The sequence below is a fragment of the Phyllostomus discolor genome, chromosome 1 (genome assembly GCF_004126475.2).
Source record: "Phyllostomus discolor isolate MPI-MPIP mPhyDis1 chromosome 1, mPhyDis1.pri.v3, whole genome shotgun sequence".
NCBI classification, from domain to species: Eukaryota; Metazoa; Chordata; class Mammalia; order Chiroptera; family Phyllostomidae; genus Phyllostomus; species Phyllostomus discolor.
In genome coordinates this window covers 156336032-156357695 of record NC_040903.2, presented here as the reverse complement: position 1 = coordinate 156357695, position 21664 = coordinate 156336032, and the positions used below count along the sequence as shown (strand labels likewise).

Genomic DNA, 21664 nt, shown 5'->3' with positions numbered 1-21664 from the left:
TAGCCTAACTAAAAAAATTATCTATCTGTATCTATCTATCTATATCTATATCTATATCTATCTATCTCTATCTCTCTGTATGTCTATATCTATATCTATATCTGGGAGCACCAGAAAAAAAGAGAGGCCTGGGAAGCTGATTTCCTTGAGCAGTCCACCATCCCAAGATTCCTACCAATGTGGCATTAACTTTCACGGTATGTTCGTTCTTAAACTTCCCATCCTGCGATACACTGCAGCCCTATTCTCAAAATACTTATGTAGAACACTTCCCTCTTCACGGCACTTTTAAGACTTTTACATATAGCTACTGGACTGCTTTCTCACATACTCTATCTTATCCTTCGTGGATTTGCATATGGGAGTTGGTCATAAAATAATGATTATAATAATCATCTTTCCATCATTTAGAGTACCTACTGACTCATTTAAAATAAACAATAATGGTTCTGTGTGTAAATTAATTAAAACCCTTACCTATGATAACATATATTTGGATAGCTTGAAGAGGACACACTGTATTTGCTGAGTGAATGTAAAATATTCTTTTCAAGTAGAGAATAGCTATTTGAAATATTGCTGGATATTTACCCCTATAATCTTCTTTAGTTTAAGGAAAAGTATTTACAGAAACTCTAATCCTTTCCAATTCAAATTACTTGCCCAGACAATACTCTGAAGTGATCTATATTCTCTTAGACAAAGTAATGGAAAAAGCAACTGTGGTTTCAATCAGTGGAAAAGCAACAATTTGGCAACTTCTTTAAGCTGTATCAGCAACTGCATTTAATGTACATTTTGTCCTGCTTTTTATCCAAGGATCTAGACATGACAGACAGTAAAGGTGCCTGCTGTTGTTTTAAAGAATGTCAAGAGGCTGTGGCATTACTTTAACAAGAAACAGATTCTGTAACCATTCTGAGATTGAATATAGTATTCATATTTAACCCATATATATATGGGTTAAATATATAGTATTCATATATAGTATTCATATAGTATATATATAGTATAGTATATTCATATATAGTATAGAAATATACTATATTCATATAGTATTCATATAGTATAGTATATTCATATATAGTATAGAAATATATAGTATTCATATTTAACCCATATATATATGGGTTAATATATATATATATTTCAGTGCTAAATTTTATCTACATGCTCAAACCCGTTTATCTTCTTAATCGGTTTTAATTGTAATCTCATTTGAGTGAAGAAAATGATTTAAAATAAAACAAAGATCATAATTCATTGAATTCTTTCAGTCCATGGTAGACTCCAGGGAGTCATTGTGATAAAACAAACAAACAAACAAACAAACAAACAATTGGACACCAGAGGTTAAAGAGACCTGAGTTTTGGTTCTGCCACAAATTAGTTTTCTAGTCTTGGGAAAGTTTTTTAACCTCTTTTTTTTTCCCCCCTCCTGTAACTTGGTGGATAGGGATGGGAGAGGGGTTTCATTTTAGGGTTTCCTGTTCATACCAAACAGCTTAACACAACACCAGATTCAAATGTATCCCACGTAGTCTCATTGATTTGCCCTCTTCACTTTTCTTTGAAATTCTTCAAGGGACTCCCTCATTCTATAGCTTAGAATCCCATACCGGTCCCCAGGGGCTTGCTCATTGAAACTTTGGCAGGCGGTGTCTCAAAAAGGGAATTAAATCTCATTCTTCGTGGGTTGTGTAAACCGTAAGAATATTCCGGGGTCCAGGCTTTTAGGCCTTTCCCCAGCACCCACCAGCAATTAGCTTCGCGTGAGGCGGTTCTGGGCACAGCGCCAATTTGCCAGATCCTGGCAGCTCCGGTTCTGAAGAAGTCGCACGGTAGAGCCTCGCGATTTGGGGCCCTTCGCGACTGCCTTAGAGTATGTCAATTCGTACCGTGACAAAACATTACCGATTTCTAATCAAAACCCCAACCCTGCGGTCACAACCACACTTCTACAGAACAACCACGTAAGTTGTAAGACACCACTGTGCGCCAACCATTAGTTTCAGAAACCCTATTTCTCCCCTCTGGGCCGGTGCGTAGCTGCGGTTGTGGCTGGAACTACGAGGCCCAGAATGCCCGCGCGCATGAGCACAGCTATTGTGATGCTCCTTTCTCGGTAACTTGGCCTCTCAGGCAAACCTGAAGGTAGCGACGACTCTCCGGTGGGGGGCGGATACGCTGTCTGCCTGACTCTCCGCCCCCTTCCTGATAGGCAATGGGACCAGCCAAACGACGTGGCAGGCTTGTGCCCTGCTCTCCAATCAGCACCCGTGATGGAGAGGTGGGCGTGAGCACTGGCAGGCCTAGTGGCCTAGGTTGTGCTGGCTTGTGAAGGGGGAGAGTAACGTCGGGTCGGGTCAGCGGGCGCTGCAGTAGTCGCCGCAGCGGCGATGGGAGCGGTGGGGACGAGGCGGCGGCGGCGGCGGCAGAAGGAGGAGCGGGGGCTGGCGCAAGAGCAGCGGCGGAGGGTGGCCAGCAGCAACCGTACCAGCAGCAGCCGTCGCCGCCGCCGCCAGTAAACGCGGACGGTACCCGAGGGGACTGCCCGGACGGCCGGCCTTGAAGCCGCTCTCGGGTCCCGCCGCAGTTGGCGGCGGGGGATGGGCAGGCGGCGGCGGTCCCTCCTGCGGAGGGTTGATACCTGCGGCTCCCGGTCCTGAGCCGACGCCAGCCCTCCGCCCGAAACCCCTGCGTTCGTCCTGGCCCAGGTAGGACACACCCCCTGGAGCCCCTAGGGCGCTGCGGGTGGAGCCCAGGGCCCCGCCCTCCCCCAGTTCTGACCCCCTCCTCCGGCCGACTCCCTAGCTAAGGGACCGACCCTGGTGGGAAGGGAAAGGGGACGGGAGACTCCTCGGGCGCTGCCCACGCCCCGGACATGTGCCAGACCCAGGCACCTTGGAGATCGTCTGCTTCTCTCCCGTGTCCCCGAAGGCTTGCGTCCCGTTTCCCCAGAGGCTTTGATGTCTTCATTGAACTTGGAGGGTCATGAAGCTTCGTTTTGTTTGTCTCTCTGTGAGTGACCCACATATCACTTGTATTCTTGCTGCTTCTGGTACCAGGACTGAGCACAGGCTTCTCAAGCTATACTGAGCGCTTCTTTCCTACCCCGCCTCCCCAAATGTTACAAGAGGGGGCATGGGCCTGTAAAGTGTTTGCTGTGTAGTAGCGGCAACGAAGGCCCTGACTTTGTTACTTAGGGTGCTAAGTATTGACCTGAGGGATTTGCTTGCCATTTGCTTTGATTGACTACGATTATGTAGAACACCTTGAATTGCTGTGGGAGGGACCACATGCATACCAGAAAAGTAAATAGTCCATTGGGATGCCAGGATAAAGTATCCCACAGCGAAGTTAATTTTGTTCCAGTCGTGGCTGCATTAGAGGTAAAAATGACATTGAGTTGTACTTTGCTTTGAATTAAAGTTGATAGGTGGCAGCAGTCCCGGTGTTAACTCCTCTCATCGCTAGCTTTAGAAATTGTTCTTTCTTTGAACAGTAAAAGAGGGCAGTTTGATTGTAACCCGTGTATTATGTAAAGATGTTTTGGTATTAAGTAGAAATTGAGTTTTTGTATACATGTACGAGGATCACATTATTATGAATGGGCACATGTACACACACACACACGGAGGTTTCCATTCTGTGTTTTGTTAGTGTTTGGTTCTCAGCCATTAATAACAGTTGCATTGGTTTCTAAAACACTGATTTGCCAGGAGAGACCACAAAAATGTGTTTGCTGTTTTCTTTTGGCTAAATGTAATAGAATAACGTTCATTTGGAGGGGAGGGGAGATGGGAGGTTTATTTTAAACTATTGAGGTGATTGAGTGCTGTGTATTTTTTTTATAAAGAATCAGTAAGGATGACAAATATTACTTAATATGACTAATCTTGAATTCATCTTAACTCTAAAAAATTTTCAGATATTAAGTGCATATACTTGGATGGCCGTTTATGAGCTATTTAAATGGAAAACATAGTGAAAGGAATTTCCCTTAATTTAGAAGCTTATGTTTTCCTGTATGGTGCATTTTTATCAAGGCACCGAAAGGATGTTTGAGACATGGCTATAAATGAAAGTTTCTGTAACATTTTCCCTTTTTGATAGAATATTAGGAAACACCTTTTCTTCTTTCAGGAAAGGAGAAAGAAACTGAAGTCCCTAGCTGTCTATCAGATTGAAACAAATTTGATCTTCAGTAGAGGGCTAAGAATAATATCTCTTGCTCACTTACCTTGTACAATGGTTAATACATAATTTAGTGAATTTTCTATTGTATTATATGACTTAAGATTTTTGTGTCTTTTCACTTTCTTTTAAATACTGATAATTTTAATGCCTCAGGAAATCTTCACGAGATTAGGCTCATTTGCATTAGTGAATTGAACTCAATTATATAGGCCTTCAAATATCTTTAAGTGTAGTGTTAGAACTGAAGTGGTATAATTTAGACAACTTTTGAGGATATTTAACATAAAAAAATGCCCTAAAATGTGATGATTAGCAATAGAATGCTGGCTTTTCAAAGTAAATGAGTATTCTGGAGCCGAGTTTCCTGATCATGGAATTTAAATCTAACTTTGGTCAGGGGTCATGCAATTCATTTTAAGTTTTATAACTTTAAAAAGTAATGTATAGACATAACTACCCGATTACAGCTCTTGGGAGACTTTGAGCTGGAACCATCCAACTAAGACACTTATTGACCGTTATTGAATTAGTGGGGGCTGAATTGATTAGCAAAATAGAACGGCCTTTGAGAATTAATGGGGAATATAGTTCACTTCTTTCCCCACTTAAAAAAAAATCTTCTATAGCCCTAGCTGGTGTGGCTTAGTGAATTGAGCACTGGACTGCAAACTGAAAGATCGCTTGTTCAATTCCCAGTCAGGGCACATGCCTGGGTTGTCAGCCAGGTCCCCAGTTGGGGGTTTTTTGAGAGGCAACTGATTCATGTATCTCTCACCCATTGACGTTTTCTCTCCTTTTTCTGCCTCCCTTCCCCTCACTCTAAAAGGGAAAGTGAGAAACATTGAGAGAAACATCAGTGATGAAGAGAAGCACTGATGGGTTGCTTCCCCCAGACCTTGGGTCAAACCTGCACTATAGATATGTGCCCTGATCTGGATTTGAACCTGCAACCTCTTGGTTATGAAACGACACTCCAGCTAACTGAGCCGCATGTGCCAGGGCTCCAAAATGGTTTTAACAGCATTTTTCAATGACATATAAAGCATAGATGAGGGGGCATAAAGTAGGAAAAAACGAGTAACTAAAGAGAAAAATATGAGCCTTACCTCCCATGAAATTTGATTTGAAAAAATCATCTGGAGGCTAAATCACATGATAGATACAAGTAGATTAGGATTTTGTTTCTGCTCCTTGTCTAACATTTGAAAAAGTCAACAGGTCCAAGGCAAAAGTCAGCTGTCTTTTAATTTCTTTAATTCTATAAATGAAAATATCACTGTTCAATCAGTTATCTTACCTCAAAAATCTCATATCTTTATTTATTTTTTGGCTTTCTGCTCTTGGTTCTACAAACAGAAAATGTCTCCTTTTCATTTCCACTGCTGCCACCTTAACTTAGCCTTTCTGAACCAGATTATATCACTTTAGAACCATTGCAATAGACTCATCCATTTATTATTAATATTTGTTAAGCATCTGCCATGGTACTGTGCCAGGGGTTAGAGATTTAGCAGTGAGGAAGACAAATGATCTCACTTTTGGAGCTTATCAGACAGTGGGAGCAGACAGTTATAGAACAAGGAATTATAAGTGTTCTAAGTATTATGAAAACAAAATGCAGACTACCACATGAACATATTAACAGATAGACCTAATAGTCTGGGAGGGAGGTGGGTTTAGGGTGGGTCCCACTTCTGTTTTTATTAACCACAAAAACAGTATTTTTTTAATTTATTCTACCAGATTCAGAGGTTAGTGGATATAAGTAGTTAAATAATTTCAAATAAATATTTTTAAATAAAAATTTTTTAATAAAAATTAAATGTTCATGGAACTCCTGAAACAGTGTTAGACAGATCCTTTTAAAATGCCAGAACACTTTGAAAACTTTTGTCCTAAGCAGTCCACATCTCTCTCCTGTATGGGTCTCTTGGGTTCTCTCAGGCCTCATTGCTTGAGTCCTGACACAGTTCCTATGTTAGGTTTCATACTCTGTTTGAACCTCAGAAGTTAAGACTAGGCATTACCAGTAAGAGGGTATGTGTGGTTACAATAAAGGTCTTCCATGTATGAAGTTAGAGTCTCTGTAGCTTGAATCTGGCATCTTATAGGGGAGTAATTAAATGTAGAAGCAATTAGGATCTAATTTGAATATCTTTGTAAGTTTAAAAATCATAAATGCATTTGTAAATCAGAAAATGTATATCCCTTATATGCTGGCATATACTTTTTGGTTTAGAAAATGAGGTTAGTATAGCCACTAACCTCTTAATGTTTACTAAACAAATGAACATGAACTGTTTATTATGCATCAAGACGAGATTTGAATTTATTCTCATCTCTACTATAACATATGATCGGACCTTATTACTTAATCTGTCTTTGCCTCAGTTTTGCTGTTTTTTAAAAAGGGAAAATTAAATACTTTACATCCAGTTACAATGACTGTCATTACAGAGAAGGTTCTGTATTGATTTTTTTCTTTGTCTTAGTGGGAGGATCATAGATACATGCTTTGTTCGGTTAAACTGGCCACAGTAGATTTTACCCAAGGAAGGGTCTTATTTATTTAGTATTTTCCTTACAATCTAGACATGTAAATTATACTGTATTTTCTATAAGAGAAGAATTTGTTTATGTGTTGTTAGGGTGGTAGCCAGGCAAAGGAGAGCTAGGTTGTTTACACTTTTTTCTGTTGTCAGTAATTGTAACCATGCTGACTTATAAAGTTTCTTTGTAATTGCTATTTCACTTTCTTGAATATATTTACTGAGTTCAGAGATACCCTATGCTGATAGAGGTATACTTTATGTCCTGTGAAAGTTTAGAAGGAATAGTGGAAGTGTGAGTGATCACTAAATTTTCTCTCTCTTTTGCTATCAGCAACATAGAGTTATTCACAGATCTTCATCTCTTTTTACTAATTCTTTAGAGAAGCTCTTGCTAAAACCTATGGGTTAAAACAAAAACAAAATTCCACAGGGGTTTTTCTATTCTTACCCTTATTTCTGTTGTTTACGTTAGTATTATAATAGATATCTTGAAAAATTTAGCTGGAGTGTACTCTTTGTAAACATGTGTCTGCACCTCAGATTCTTTTATTTTAAATCATAATTTAAATAATTTTTATAATGTGAAAAATGTATTATTTTGACTTTTGAGATATATGAGATAGTCACTCTGCATCTAACTATATTTTAATCTAATTTTGGAATATGGTTCAGGTATCCCAAAGAATACTTATTTGCATAACAGACCATGGCGACTTTGAAAAGCAGCTGATCTTTTACTTTAATGATAGCAGGGTGGGGTGGTATTTGGATAGTATTTAAAATTTTCATCAAATTTGGAAAATTCAAGATATCTTTTTCTTCAGCACGGACTCTCTCTGGGTTCAGTAAGTGTTTCCAGAAATTAAAATGCGTATCTACTAGGAGTGGAGAGAAATTTTATATAACACAGCATGATTACAATAACTGACAACAAAATAAAAGGGTAAACATGTCTCCTTCTTCTGGAACTCCATGTTCATGTATATGTACATACACAAATATATGTCCGCTTTTTGATGTTGCCCCATAGCTCATTGATCCTGTTTAGTTTCTGCCTTTTTCTCTGTTTCATTTTGGATAGCCTTTTTCTGTATCTTTAAGTTCACTAATTCTCTTTTCCACTGGGGTTAATCTGGTATTAATCTCATACAATGTTTTTTTAATTTCAGAAATATACTGTTCATGTTTAGAAGTTAATTTTTAAGATATCTTCCATTCCTCTCCTTATGCTCATGCTTTTCTGTTTCTTTTTAAAAGATTTTATTTATTTATTTTAGAGAGAGGGGAAGGGAGGGAGAAAGAGAGGGAGAGAAATACCAATGTATGGTTTGCCTTTTGTGCACCCCCAAATGGGGGCCTGGCCCACAACCCAGGCATGTGCCCTGACTTGGAATTGAACCAGCAACCCTTTGGTTTGCAGGTGTTGCTCAATCCACTGAGCCATACTAGCCAGGGATGCTGTTGTTTTTTTTTTTTAAACTGTATTGAATATATTTATAACAGCTATTTAAAGTCCTTGTCTGCCAATTCTATCATCTGTACTATTTCTGGGTGTTTTTTTATTGAGTGATATATCACCTTGTTTGCAGCCCTGGTAATTTCTGTTTGGATGCTAGACATTGTGATGTTAAATTGCTGTGTGCTGAATATATTTGTTTGTTTTCCTTTAAATATTTTGGGGATTTGTTCTGGGATGCAGTTATTTTTTAAAAACCTTGATTCACTCAAGACTCAATTTTTTTAAAATACATATTTTTTAAAGATTTTATTTATTTATTTTTAGAGAGGGAAGGGAGAGAGAAAGAGAGAGAAACATCAGTGTGCGGTTGCTGGGGGTCATGTCCTGCAACCCAGGCATGTATCCTGACTGGGAATCGAACCTGCGACACTTTGGTTCACAGCCTGCGCTCAATCCACTGAGCTACGCCAGCCAGGGCAAAATAAATATTTTTTAATCTTCACCAGTGGATATGTTTATTGATTTTGGAGAGGAAGGGAGAAGGAAAGGAAGAGGGATAAAGGGAGGGGGGAAGAGAGAGAGAAAAAAAAACCCCAGAAACATTGATGTGAGAGAGAAATATTGACTGGTTGCCTTCCCTCTGCACCCTGACTGGGGATTGAACCTAGGTATGACCTAGGTATGTTCCCTGACCAGGAATCAAACTGGCAACATTGGTGCACAGGATGATGTCCAGCGAAGTGAGCCACCCAGCCAGGGATAGGCCCTTAAAATTTTGGAAGGTCTTATACTCTGGTGAGCATACAAATTATTCATGGCCCTATGTGAGCATCACAGATTTTCTGTCTGCTTGTTTCTAGTGGTCCTTTCCCTGGCCTTGATCATTTCCTCATACACGTGCACTGATAAGTACTCAGCCAAAACCTTAAGGGGAACTCTCTCTAGATATCTATAGCTCATTCTTTGTGCAGCTCTCCTTTCCAGTGTTCTGCCCTGCCTTGGTCTCCCCCAAAACTTTGAAATCTGTCTCCTAAACTCATGGAGATTCCAGGGCTCTGGGCTCCCGATTCCTGTGCTATGGCCTGGAAACTCTCTAGGGCCTAGAGTCTAGGCAGTGAGGTGGGGGCAATTACAAGGCTTAGCTCATTTATATCCCTTCCCTTAGGGATCTCTGTTCTGTACCTGCCTGTTGCCTCATGCCTAAAATCCATTGTTTCATTTCATATAATTTGTCTTTCTAGTTGTTTGAGGTAGGGGGTAAATCTTATCCCTGTTACACTGTGGAGGCCAGAAGCTGAAATGGTATTGTGGGTATATTAAAATCTCAAAGAGGAATCATATTTCACAGTTATGGTATCATTAGAAATCTCTATATTATTCTTATGTTCAAATATAGAGTAAAAAATATTTTCTTACCCTTTAGACACGTCATAAGCTTGTCTGATGATTAATTCTAGCACTGTTCCCATTGAGATTAAAATAAATTTTCTATTTTTCAGTTAAAGAGCAGAGTCTTACATAAACTATATGCAGCATTTATAAAGCCATGCTCTTATCTATTTAGTGAATTATCAAGCTTCCCCCCAAATGTAGGAGAATTTTGAATTTTATTGCTTCAGTCTGTCTAGATTATAGTAGTCCTAACTAGACTTCCTTTCCTCTTGCATTATGTCCTATCTTTGCTCTGAAGTCCTTCAGTGGCTCCCCCTTGTCTACTGAAATAGAATAAAATCCATCCTGTTCCTAGCCTGATTTTTAGTCTTAACTCAGTTTTCCTTTCAGGTCTATGTATTCTTTGTCCACAATCAGAACTGTTTTTCCATTTAGACTAATGTATACATTCATTTACCCACACACTTGTATGTTGTGCTCATTTCCTCTTCCGTGGCTTTCCTTACCTCCTCCATCAGTTAGCTTTTGCCTTGAAACAAACCATTCCAAAGTTCACAGGCTAGAAAATAATAATTTATCAACTATTCCATGGGTTGGCAGTTTGGGCTCAGCAGAATGGCGGTCTTGTCTGGGCTCACTCAAGTGAGGCAGCTTCGGTTTTTTCACAATCTGGGTCCCAAAACCAGCAAAAGAGGGCAAGTTTCCAGTGCATAAGTGCTTTTCAAGCTTCTGGGTCATGTTTGATGTCTTGTTGGGTAAAGCAAGTCACAGAGCCAACCCCAATTTTCAGGATGGAGAAAGAAACTCTCTCTCTTGATGGGATTGCAGCAAGATCACATTGTAAAGGGAAGTATACCAGGTCTGTTCAGAAGGTATCCAGTCATGTGATATGAAAAATAGAGACATTTATTGAAGAAAATACAATATATAAGAAACGTTGTACGTAGGACAGTGATGCCTCAGTCCCCGTCAAACGCATCTTGGGACCTCACACAGTTTTCCTAGTTGCCATCAACTACTCTGTTGTATTTTCCTGAATCTCATTAACAGTCTGAAATCTCTTCCTGTTCAAAGGTGATTTTATTTTGGGGAAAAGCCAGAAGTCACAGGGTGCCAAATCTGGGCTGTAGGGGGACTGAGTCACCTGGGTGATTTGATGTTTCCCCAAAAAACTCTGAATGAGATGTGATGCATATGCAGGCATGTTGTTTTGATGAAGCTGCCAATCACCAGTTGCCCATAGCTGAATCACTGGAATAGTTTCGGTTGAGGAATGTTCATACTTAATGCAAAATTCAGTGCAGATTTGTTGTTCTACTTGCTCAGTCATTTTGAATGCGACAGCCACACAGTACACATGGTCACTCAAGGGCATCTACTGCTCCCACTGACTAGTACAGTGAAGTCATCATTGTTCACGCATGCACATTCCAGCCCACTCTCCTTGGCTGCCAGGTTACATCATGTCACACAAACTGTTGTTGTTATATTAACAGTGGCTGGACTATTTCTAGACAGACCTGGTATAGAGGAATGGAGGGAATTTGTGGCTATTTTGCAATTTACCAAACCACTGTAAATCATGCCCACCTCTTCTGGGAAACTTTGTATGATCACCCTGTCCAATGCATTATACTTCTATTCTTTAATGTGTTCATAACATTTATTGAATGACTATATGTTGAATTTTCAAATTGATTCTCAATTATTTGCTCGAGGACTACTTAATTTCATTCAGTCATATAGGAGATGAAAGACATCTCATTCTTCCATTCATTAAAAATTTATTGGAGGTTGTTCTGTAATAAGTATTATGCTAGTACTAAGAATATGAAGATGAGTAGTGTTCTGCTCTTGAGCTAAAAAATTCATAGCCTAATAGGCAGACATTGTAAATTGTGTATGTGATTCTAAGCCTATTTCTTTACTCTCAGCCTAGATTTCTGCCTCATGCTCAAATCTCAGGTTAACTGGCTTTTCACCTTTACATAGGTGGGACAGTCTCCTGCTGTCTTGTCTCACTGCTAGGTGGTTGTTGCCTATTTGTATCTGCTTTCCCTACCTCTTGTTTATATGATTATGTTACTTGTTACTGTTTTTTTTGTATAAGATATATTACTCATAGAGTACATAAAACATATCTGAAAGAATAATTGTAAAGCCAAATTGTGAAGAAATTGAACATTACCAGCATCTTAGAAACCCCTTCCTCTGATATCATCCCCCTTTTTTACCCCCAAAGAATTCATTCTTGTGATTTTGTGAAATATCATGTTCTTGATTTTTTTAGGTAGACTTACTACTACCTATGTTTGTATCCCTATTTAACATAGTTTAGTTTTGCTTATTTTTTAACTTTATATAAAAGACTTATATGTATATTTTTGTTTTGCTTGATTTTGTTTTCAGTACCCTTTGTAAGAGTCATTCATGTAGTTCAGTGTAGCAGTAGTTTCTTCATTTTCAATTTAGTATATTTTTTGTGGTGGGTAGGGTAATGGTCCCCCAAAGATATTCATGTTCTTCCTGAAACCTGTGAGTACAGTACATCCTTATATGACAGAAGGGACTCTACAGGTGTGATTAAGGTAAGACTCTTGAGATGGGGATGTTATCTTTGATTATCCAGGTGAGTTTCTTTTGTTTTTTTCTTTTTTTTTTTTAATTTTAATCGTTGTTCAAGTACAGTTTTCTCCCTTTTACTCCCAATCCAGCCCACCCACCCAGCCCTCCAAACTTCCCTCCCATTACCACCCTCCCGCTAGTTTTTGTCCATTTGACCTTTAAATTTGTTCCTTTAGAGGTGAGTTTCATGTAATCACAAGGAACCTTATAAGAAGGAGGCATATATATTTTGTCAGAGAAAAATAAGATGTGATGATGGAAGGAAGCAGAGGTCAGAGAGAGATATTTGACGATGCTCCAATATTAGCTTGGAGATGGAGGATGGGGCCATGAGTTTAAGAATGCAGGCAGCTTCTAGAAGCTGGAAAAGGCCAGGAAAGGTAGTCTCCCCTAGAGCTTCCGCAACCTCGCTGACACATTGATTTTAGCCCTAGGGAAGCCTGGACTTCTGATATCAAAAGCTGCAAGATTATAAATTTGTGTTGCTTTGCCACTAAATTTATGGTAATTTGTGTGTCAGCAGTAGGAAACTAATACTTTTTTTTTTTTACTGTATGAATACACTTCAATTTATCCATTCTTCTCTTGCTGGACATTTTGGTTGGCATCTATGGACAGTATGGCTATGAACATTCTTGAATATGTTTTCTGGTACACAAGAGAAAGGAGTGTTGGTAGGATATATACCTAGGAAAAACGTTACTAGGTCACTGGGTGAACATATTTTCAGCTTTGCTTTATAATACAGAACTGTTTTCCAAAGTATGTTCCTACCAGCAGTATATGAGAGTCTAATTTTTTATTTTTAAAGAATTTCTTGCCTTGGTTGGTGTGGCTCAGTGGATTGAGTGCTGGCCTGCGAACCAAAGCATTGCTAGTTTGATTCCCAGTCAGGGCACATGCCTGGATTTCGAGCCAGCACTGGCGCCCAGTAGGGGCTCACAAGAGGCAACCACACATTATTGTATCTCTCCCTCTCTTTCTCCCTCCCCTTCTCTCTAAAAATAAATAAAATAAAACATTAAATATTTATTTGATGTTCACTATGGTAATGCTTCCTTCCTTTAGGTAGGCAGGTACTCAAATTTGCCTCAAGCCAAAACACATTTGGGATCTAATTTATACTTTTTCCAATCTAGAAATATAGTAGGTAGCATTGGTTTTTTATTCCCTTTTTGATCAGCTAATTTTCTCTTAACTTTAAAAGCAAAATTATAGTAATATAAATGCTATAACTTAATTTGATATCTCAGTTGTAATTTTTCTCTTGTTGACAGAAACACTTTTATATAAATTTGATAAATAGTAGCTATATAATAGGTTTAAATGCTAAGCCCCCAATCAAACATGGTAATTTCCTTTCATTAACATTCAGGCAATACAGGTACTGTTTTAGACAGTATTATGTCTGTAAATGTGACTGTTTTCCCTTCTGCTGGTTAATAAGCATGCAGAATGATGAACTACTATTTATTGAGCACAGTCAGTGTGCCAGGCACTGTGATAAACACTTTACAGATGTCATGTACTAGTATTCTCACTTTTAATCTATAGCCACTATAGATAAGGAATCTGAGGCACAGAGACAGTAAGTGATGGGCCCTCGGTTATACAGCCAGGATTTGAATCTAGGTAGTCAGGTCTCAGTCACTATTTCACAGAGAGGGCTGGCCCCTGAAGTTAGAAGACAGTAAACACACTGCAGTGTTATGTTAATTTCTCAAATAATATCATACAAGGGTTTCTCTCCATTAAGTGTAGCTTGGTCTGGTTTATGTTTTTGGAATGCTTATACAGTTTTTTATCCATTTGCTTTTTGTGCCTCTTATTATTTTCATTCTCTGTTTATTTCTCATTTTCCTTTCATCTTTTTATTATATTTTTGTATGCATATCTATATGACTTTTAAATTACATACAGTTTGATGTTTCATTCTCAGCTGATTAATTTACTTCATCAAATATCTATTGATAAAATGTAAAGTTTATAATTTTTATTTTGGCAGAGAATATAATGATTGTGATATAGTCTTCATCTTGATGGAGTTTGTAATCTAGGGGATTGTCAGTGCTTACTTATTAATTTGCCAGCCATTTTCTTCTCAATCTTTTTCTACCTAGCAAATGTTTCAAATGATTTTCACCACATGTTGTTTTACAAATTGAATCTCCATTTAGTATATTCTTTCCATATTTTGATTTTATTTGGGTCTGTTTTGGCAACACCTCCAGATTTAGCATCATTGTCTGAATTCATTAGCATGCTCTTTACTCCTTTATTTTAGGTCATTGAGGATATTGCCAAGGAAGAATTTATTTAGTTGCTCTCCTGTAGTATCTGGATTATTGTACCAAGAGTGATTAATTTTGTTATTAGCATTATTGGAAAAATAAATCCCAAATAATTATTTGACAGCATTGTTGCTGCAGCCAGTTACATCAATTTTTCAGATATACTGTAATTCATGATGTGGAATCAAAAAGAACCTATACTTTAGGTACAACTTTAAGATGCTGTTGCCCATACCAACAAAGCCTATTATATTATAATAGTTATCTATTGCTGCATAACAAATTACCCAAAACTTGTGTTTTAAAACAGCACTTACTGATTTCACAGTGTCTTTGGGCCAGAATTTTGGGTGTGACTCATCTAGGTATAGGTAGTCTGTTTCAGGGTTGGTCACAGGCTGAGATCAAGGTAGACTGTAGTCATCACAAGGCTTGACTGGAGAAGGATCCATTTCCAAGCTCACTCCTTGTGGGTGGTTGGACTGAGGGCTTGGGTTCCCTGCTAGATGTTGATACAACACCTATTGAAAGTGGAATCAGCACTGCCAGCAAAGGCTGCCTTCAGTTCTTTGCCATGTGGGCCTTGCCTTGGCCGCTCACTTCATCAGTGCGAGCAAGTAGGAAGAGTCAAAGAGAATGTGAGGAAGGTAGATGCTACAGTCTTCTATAATACATCTGGGAGGTGACAGCCTATCACTTTTGCTGTATTCTGTTCATTAGAGACAAGGCACTAAATCCACCCACACTCAAGAGAAGAGGATCAATAGCACAAGATGGGATTCATGGGGAGCCATTTCAGAAGCAGTCTAATATACCTTGGTAGCTTAAAGGATTCTGGGCTTTTCCCCTAGGGTTCATTTCCTAGTTGGAATAGGTGTATTCTTAGATTTACTTCAGTGTTCTGAAGGATTCTATGTAAGATACCACTTTGTTCCATGATCTTTTCACTGGTAATTTCAAATGAGGTAGATCGTGGAGTCTGTGGAGGCCTGTGGGAACAGGACTTGTATAACGAAAAATACCGTATGTCTGGAAGGCTGTGGTCCAAGGCCATTTTTGCTGGCTATGAGTAGGGTCTCTGGAACCAGAGGGAGCACATAGCTCTTCTTAAACTTGAAGATGTGTATGCTTGAGAAGAAACTGAATTCTTTCTATGCCAAGAGATGTGCTTATGTGTACAAAGCACAGAAAAACACAACAACTCCTAGCGGCACAAAACTGGAGTAATCTGGGGAAAGGTAACGCGTGCTCATAGTAACAGTGGCATGGCTCATGTTAAATCCCAAAAACCTTCTTGCTAAGGCCATTGGACACAGAATCTTTGTAATGTTGTTCCCCTCAAGGACTTAAAATTAATGAAAAGTAAATAAAATGGATTTGTTTCCTTAAGAAAAGAAAAAGAAATAGAGATAGTGACAGTTATTTGATATTGTACTTATATCTGAGGGGTACCTAGTAATTTTATTTAAAATTTAAATTTTTCTTTGTTAAAAATATACATATTTACCATTTTTAAGTGTATAATTTAGTGGCATTAAGTACATTTACATTGTTGTGCAGCCATCACCACCATCCATCTCCACAACTTGTTCATCTTCCCACAATGAAACACTGCACATATTAATCCCTAAATTAAATACTGTTCCCCGCTCCTTGCAGTTCCTGGCAACCGCAAGACAGAAACTGCTTTCTGTCCCTAAGAATTTGACTAATCTAGGTCCCCATTATAAATGAAATCATATATTTTACAATACTGTTTGTGACTGCCTTATTTCATTTAGCATTTGAACATCTTCAAAGTTCATTCATGTAGCATGTGTAAGAATTTCCTTTCTTTTTAAGATTGGATAATGTTCCATTGTACGTACTACCCTTTGTGTATCTATTGATCTGTCACTTGAATAGACATCTTGTATAATTGAAGAGCAATATATACTGAGACAAAAATTTAAAGATTTAGTAAAGAGTTAAATATCAAATAGATAACTTCTAAATTTCACTTTGTTACCCACACTGAGCTGTAATTGAACAATGGCTCTCTCTTCAGGAAGCCCTGTGCTGGAAATTCTGGAAAATGGTAAATTATATTTGGATGAGTTTACAGTTAATGATATTTTCCATATATTACCTAATGCTGCCTTAATATGAAGTCATATTTGGTCTGCTTCCAAGTAAAATTAACTATAAATTAATTTATTCTTCCAGGTTACAAAAATGCTCCCAGCATTTTGCTGATGCATGTAGATATGTCAGGATTAAACTACTGTTTAGAGAGTAAAGAGAACTAGAGCAGTAGTGGGAATCCCTTTGCTTTTAACCTAAAAATATTATTAATTTTGAAGTGAATTTATGGTAGAAATCATATTCATCTTGATAATCTTCTCTTCAGTGGTATGTTTAGGCCATTTCTATTTATTCACTTTTCATTGATTTTAATTTCTTAAATTGATCATTTTTAGAGAAAGAGGGGAAGAGGGCAGAGAGAGAAGGAAACATTGATTTGTTCTTCCACTTATTTATTCATTAATCGGTTGATTCTTGTATGGAACCTGTAACCTTGGTGTACGGGGATGACGTTCTAACTGACTGAGCTACCCAGCCAGGGCCTTTTTTTTTTTTTGTATTGATTTGAGAGAGAGAGACAGACAGACATCAATTTGTTGTTTCACTTATTTATATTTGCATGTGCCCTGTGTTCAGAGGTTGAACCCCCACAACCTTGGGATATTGGGATGATGCTCTAACCAACTGAGCTATCCGGCCTGGGACTTACTCATTTTTTATTAAAGTTGATACACAACATATTAGTTTCAGGTGTATAACACAGTAGCTTATCATCTATATACCTTACACAGTGATCACCATAAGTCCAGTGGCCGTTTGTTACTGTACAGTTATTACAGTGTCACTGCTCATATCCCCTTTGCTGTGCATTGCATTTTCGTGACTTATTTATTTTATAACTAGAACTTTGTACTTCTGAATATCCTTAATTTTTTTGTTTTTGCTCTTCCTTCTTACACCTTTCTCTCTGGCAACCATCAGTTTGTTCTCTGTGTCCACGAGTCTGTTTTTGTTTTGTTTCTTTTTTTATATTCCACATATAAGTGAAATAGCATATTATTTGTCTTCCTTGGTCAGACTTATTTAACTTAGTATAATACTCTCTAGGCCTATTCATGTTGTTGCAAATGGCAAGATTTCATTCTTTTTATGGCTTAGTAATATTCCATTATATATTATTTTAGTAACATTCCATTATATATATTTGAGTAATATTCTGTTATATATAATACTGGAATATTTTATATATGTAAAAGAATATTACTCAGCCATAAAAAGAATACACACATATCTCACATCTTCTTTATCCATTTATCTATCTGTTGCTTCTATATCTTGGCTATATTATATATAATGCTGCAGTGAACATAGGGATGCATATATCTTTTTTAATCAGTTTTTTTTGTTTTCTTGGGATAAATGTCCAAACGTGGAATCACTGAGTCATATGGTAGTTCTGTTTTTAACCATACTGGTTTCCGTAGTGGCTGCACCAGTACAACCCCACCAATAGCGCATGATGGTTCCCTTTTCTCAAAAACACTTGTTATTTCTTGTCTTTTGACAGTAGCCGTTTGGCAGATGTGAAATAATATCTCTTTGTGATTTATTTTGCATTCTCCTGAGATTAGTGATGTTAAATATCTTTTCATGTGTCCGTTGGCCATCTGTATGTCTTTAGAGAAATGTCTATTCAGATCCTCTGCCCATCTTTCAATCAAATGTTTGTGTTTTTTTGATGCTGAGTTACATGTGCTTCTTATATATTTGGATATGAATCCCTTATGGGTTATATCATTTGCAAATACCTCATATCTTCTCGCATTCAGTAGGTTGTCTTTTCATTTTGTTGATGGTTTCCTTCATTGTGCAAAAGCTTTTTAGTTTGATGTAGTTCTATTGGTTTATTTTAGCTTTTGTAGTTCTTGCCAAGGAGTCATATCCAAAAGTGTATTGCTATGACTGCTATCATAGATTTTACTTCCTATGGTTTATTGTAGGAGTTTTATATTTCAGGTATTACATTTAAGTTTTTAATCCATTTTGAATTTATTTTTGTATATGGTATAAGAAGATGATCTAGCTTTTTTTTTTTTGCATGTATCTCTCCAGTTTCCCTGACACCATTATTGAAAAGACCCTTTTCTCCATTGTCTACAACTATTCCTGCTTCCTTTGTCATAGAGTAAATTGGCCATATAACTGTGGATTGATTTCTGGGATTTCTATTTGGTTGATCTATGTTTCTGTTTTTGTGCAAGTACTATACTGTTTTGATTACTATAGCTTTGTAGTGCAGTTTGAAATCTGGTAGTATGCTACCTTCAGCTGTGTTGTTCTTTCTCAAGATTGCTTTGTCTATTTGGGGTCTTTTGTGTTTTCATATAAATTTTAGGATTATTCTAGTACTGTGAAAAATATCATTGGTATTTTGATAGGGACTGCATTGAATCTGTAGATTGCTTTAGGTAGAATGGACATCTTAACAATATTAAGCTCTCCAGTCCATGAGCACACTATATCTTTAATTGGGTTGGGGTTTTTTTGGTGTTGAGTTTTATAAGTTCTTTATAAATTTTGGATATTAACCCCTTATCAGTGTATTGGCAAATATGTTCTCCCATTCTGTGGATTGTCTTTATTTTGTTGATGATTTCCTTTGCTGTGCAAAAACTTTAGTGATATAGTCCCATCTGTTTGTTTTTTCTTTTGTTTCCCTTGCCTGAGGAGATATATCAGATAAATATTGCTGTGAGCAATGTCTGAGATTTTGTTGCCTATGTTTTCTTCTAGGATTTTTATGGTTTCAGGTCCAACAATTAAGTTCTAATTCATTTTGTTCTAATTTATTCTTGGGGTGTGGTGTAAGAAGGTGGTCTAGTTTCATTTTTTCTGCATTTATCTGTCCAATTTCCTATATTTTCTTATTTTTAGTTTTATAAACCATTAATAAAAAGGGTGATTACAGATATATTTGGATTTAGGTCAAACATTGTATTATTTTTTTTATATTTGTGCCCTCTGTTTTTATTTTTCTATTTCTCCTTTCCTACCTTCTTTTGGATTATTTTAACATGTTTTGGTGTTCTACTCTACCTCATCCGTTTTTGCTTTTCACTATGTCTTATTGAATAGTTGTATTTTAAGTGGTGGATGGAGGATTTGCAAAATACCTACCTAATTTTTCACACTCTACTAGAATTATTATATTACCATGCCAAGGGGAACGCAAAAACTTAATCACTATCATATAGGTCTCTTTAACATTCCACCTTTATGTTGTAGTGGTCTTATGAATTATATGCATGTACATTGAAAATCCTTTCAGGCATTGTTATAATTTTTGCTCCTAATTGGCAAGCATATTTTGAAGAATGTAAGAGGAGATTGGTCTAATATTTATGTAGGTTTCTGTTGTGCTCTTTCTTCATTCCTGTCATCCTGTCATTCTAAGTTTCCCTTTGTACCCTTTTCTCAAAATAAATTTCTTTGGTAATTCTTTCCCAGAAGCTCTGCTGAGATCATGTAATCTTAAATTTTCATTATCTGAGGATGTCCTTTGGGGATTATCCCTCAATACAGAATTCTGGGCTGACAGTGCTTTTTACTTTCAGTACTTTAAAAATGTTGTTCTCTTTCTCTCTAGGTGTTGCCATAGGTTGTCATATATCTTCTTTCTTGTGATGTGTAGTATAAGTATAAGCTCTTTTATTTTCTGTGCCATTTGTTGGAGAAACTGGGACTTCCTGTTCTTTAGGGCCGGGGTCCCCACCCCTAAGAACTGGCTGTGAAAGAAGCTCTTCTCTCCTCTGCACCCTCTCCCTTATCACCCCCATCCACAGAGATGCAGAGCACTGCTTTAGGATATTGAGCATTATGGATTTAGCTCATTGTATCCTTATGTTGATATTTAACGTATGATCCTAGTCCCCTTATTTTTATAACCTGATAATTAAATCTAGACGTTTGATTCGAGTTAGGTTCTTCTCTTTTTTTGGCAGGATATTTTATAGGTGGTACTGAGAATATTTTGTTGCATCATATCAGGAAGCACTTATCTTCCATTGTCCTGCTTTTTAGTGATGTTAAAATTGATCAATGGGTTCGACTTGATCCTTTTGTATTAAAGATCCCCAACTACCTTATTTACCATATGATTTTAGCAGTGGTTGATGGTTGTTGTGTAGATTCATTATTTAACCAGGGATTGGAATTCTTACCTCTAGGTGATTTCTAATTTTATAATTTCTTATGCATTTATTAGCCACAATTGAATAAGCTGCCCTAATCTATTTGTTTTTTTCCAGAAATACTGTTCATATCAGAAAGATAGGATAAATGCTTATTTCTACCTATTTTCTGATCTTCAGAATAGTTATTCCTTAGCAACCTTCAAAATTTACCAGAGAGGAATTTTTTTGAGTGTCATTATAAACTTATGGACATTTATATTTTTGATGTTTTCCAATCATTGTAATTACCTTTCTTGTATATGCTCAAATTGTTTCATGCTTGGCAAGTGAGAATTCTGTTAGTTGTCTCTGATTTCCTTTTGAGCTGTCTGTAGTAGTATTGTTAACATTTTTACTTTCTCATTTGACAAGATGTCCTGTATTTAAGGGCATCTTAAGCCATTTCTTTAGGGGACTAAGCCATTTCTTTAAGAAGCCTTGATTTGTTTTAGTGGGAAATGATGTTTAGAGTCTACAATCTAGAAGCAGGGGTGCTCATTGCTACTGGGTAATCATTGCTTTTGGGCCTTTTCAGGCTAATCCTCATTCCAAATCTTCTACCATAATTTCTTGATTGTCTGATACTTGTTGATTTCTAGGGGCATTTCCTGGGAACAATATTCTTTAAGTTTTGTGACTGCTTATTTCATTTAGTCTTGAAGGTTAGTTTGGTAGGATATAGCATCCTAGGCTCACATTTTATTTTCTTGGTATTTACATACATATACCATTGTCTACTAACATAAGCTGTGTGTACCAGTGCCTATTGTCAGTCTGATTTTCTTTCTGTTATAAGTAATTAGTACTTTCTGCATGATGCCCAGTGAGTTTCTTCCCCCTTTAAAATCT

The 21664-nt window shown here is 37.4% G+C and overlaps 1 protein-coding gene across 2 annotated transcripts in view; it reads left to right on the top strand.

The window, feature by feature from the left end:
• Positions 1-2332: 2332 nt before the first annotated feature.
• The window catches only part of TTBK2 (tau tubulin kinase 2), a 133602-nt gene continuing 114270 nt past the window's right edge, over positions 2333-21664 (top strand). The window contains exon 1 of one of the 2 annotated variants that reach the window (XM_028505502.2): positions 2333-2717. The gene's annotated coding sequence lies outside the window, so the exon portion shown is untranslated. Of the gene's footprint in view, positions 2718-6666; positions 7045-21664 lie in introns of those variants that run through there. The other variant, XM_036032247.1, reaches the window with a different exon arrangement.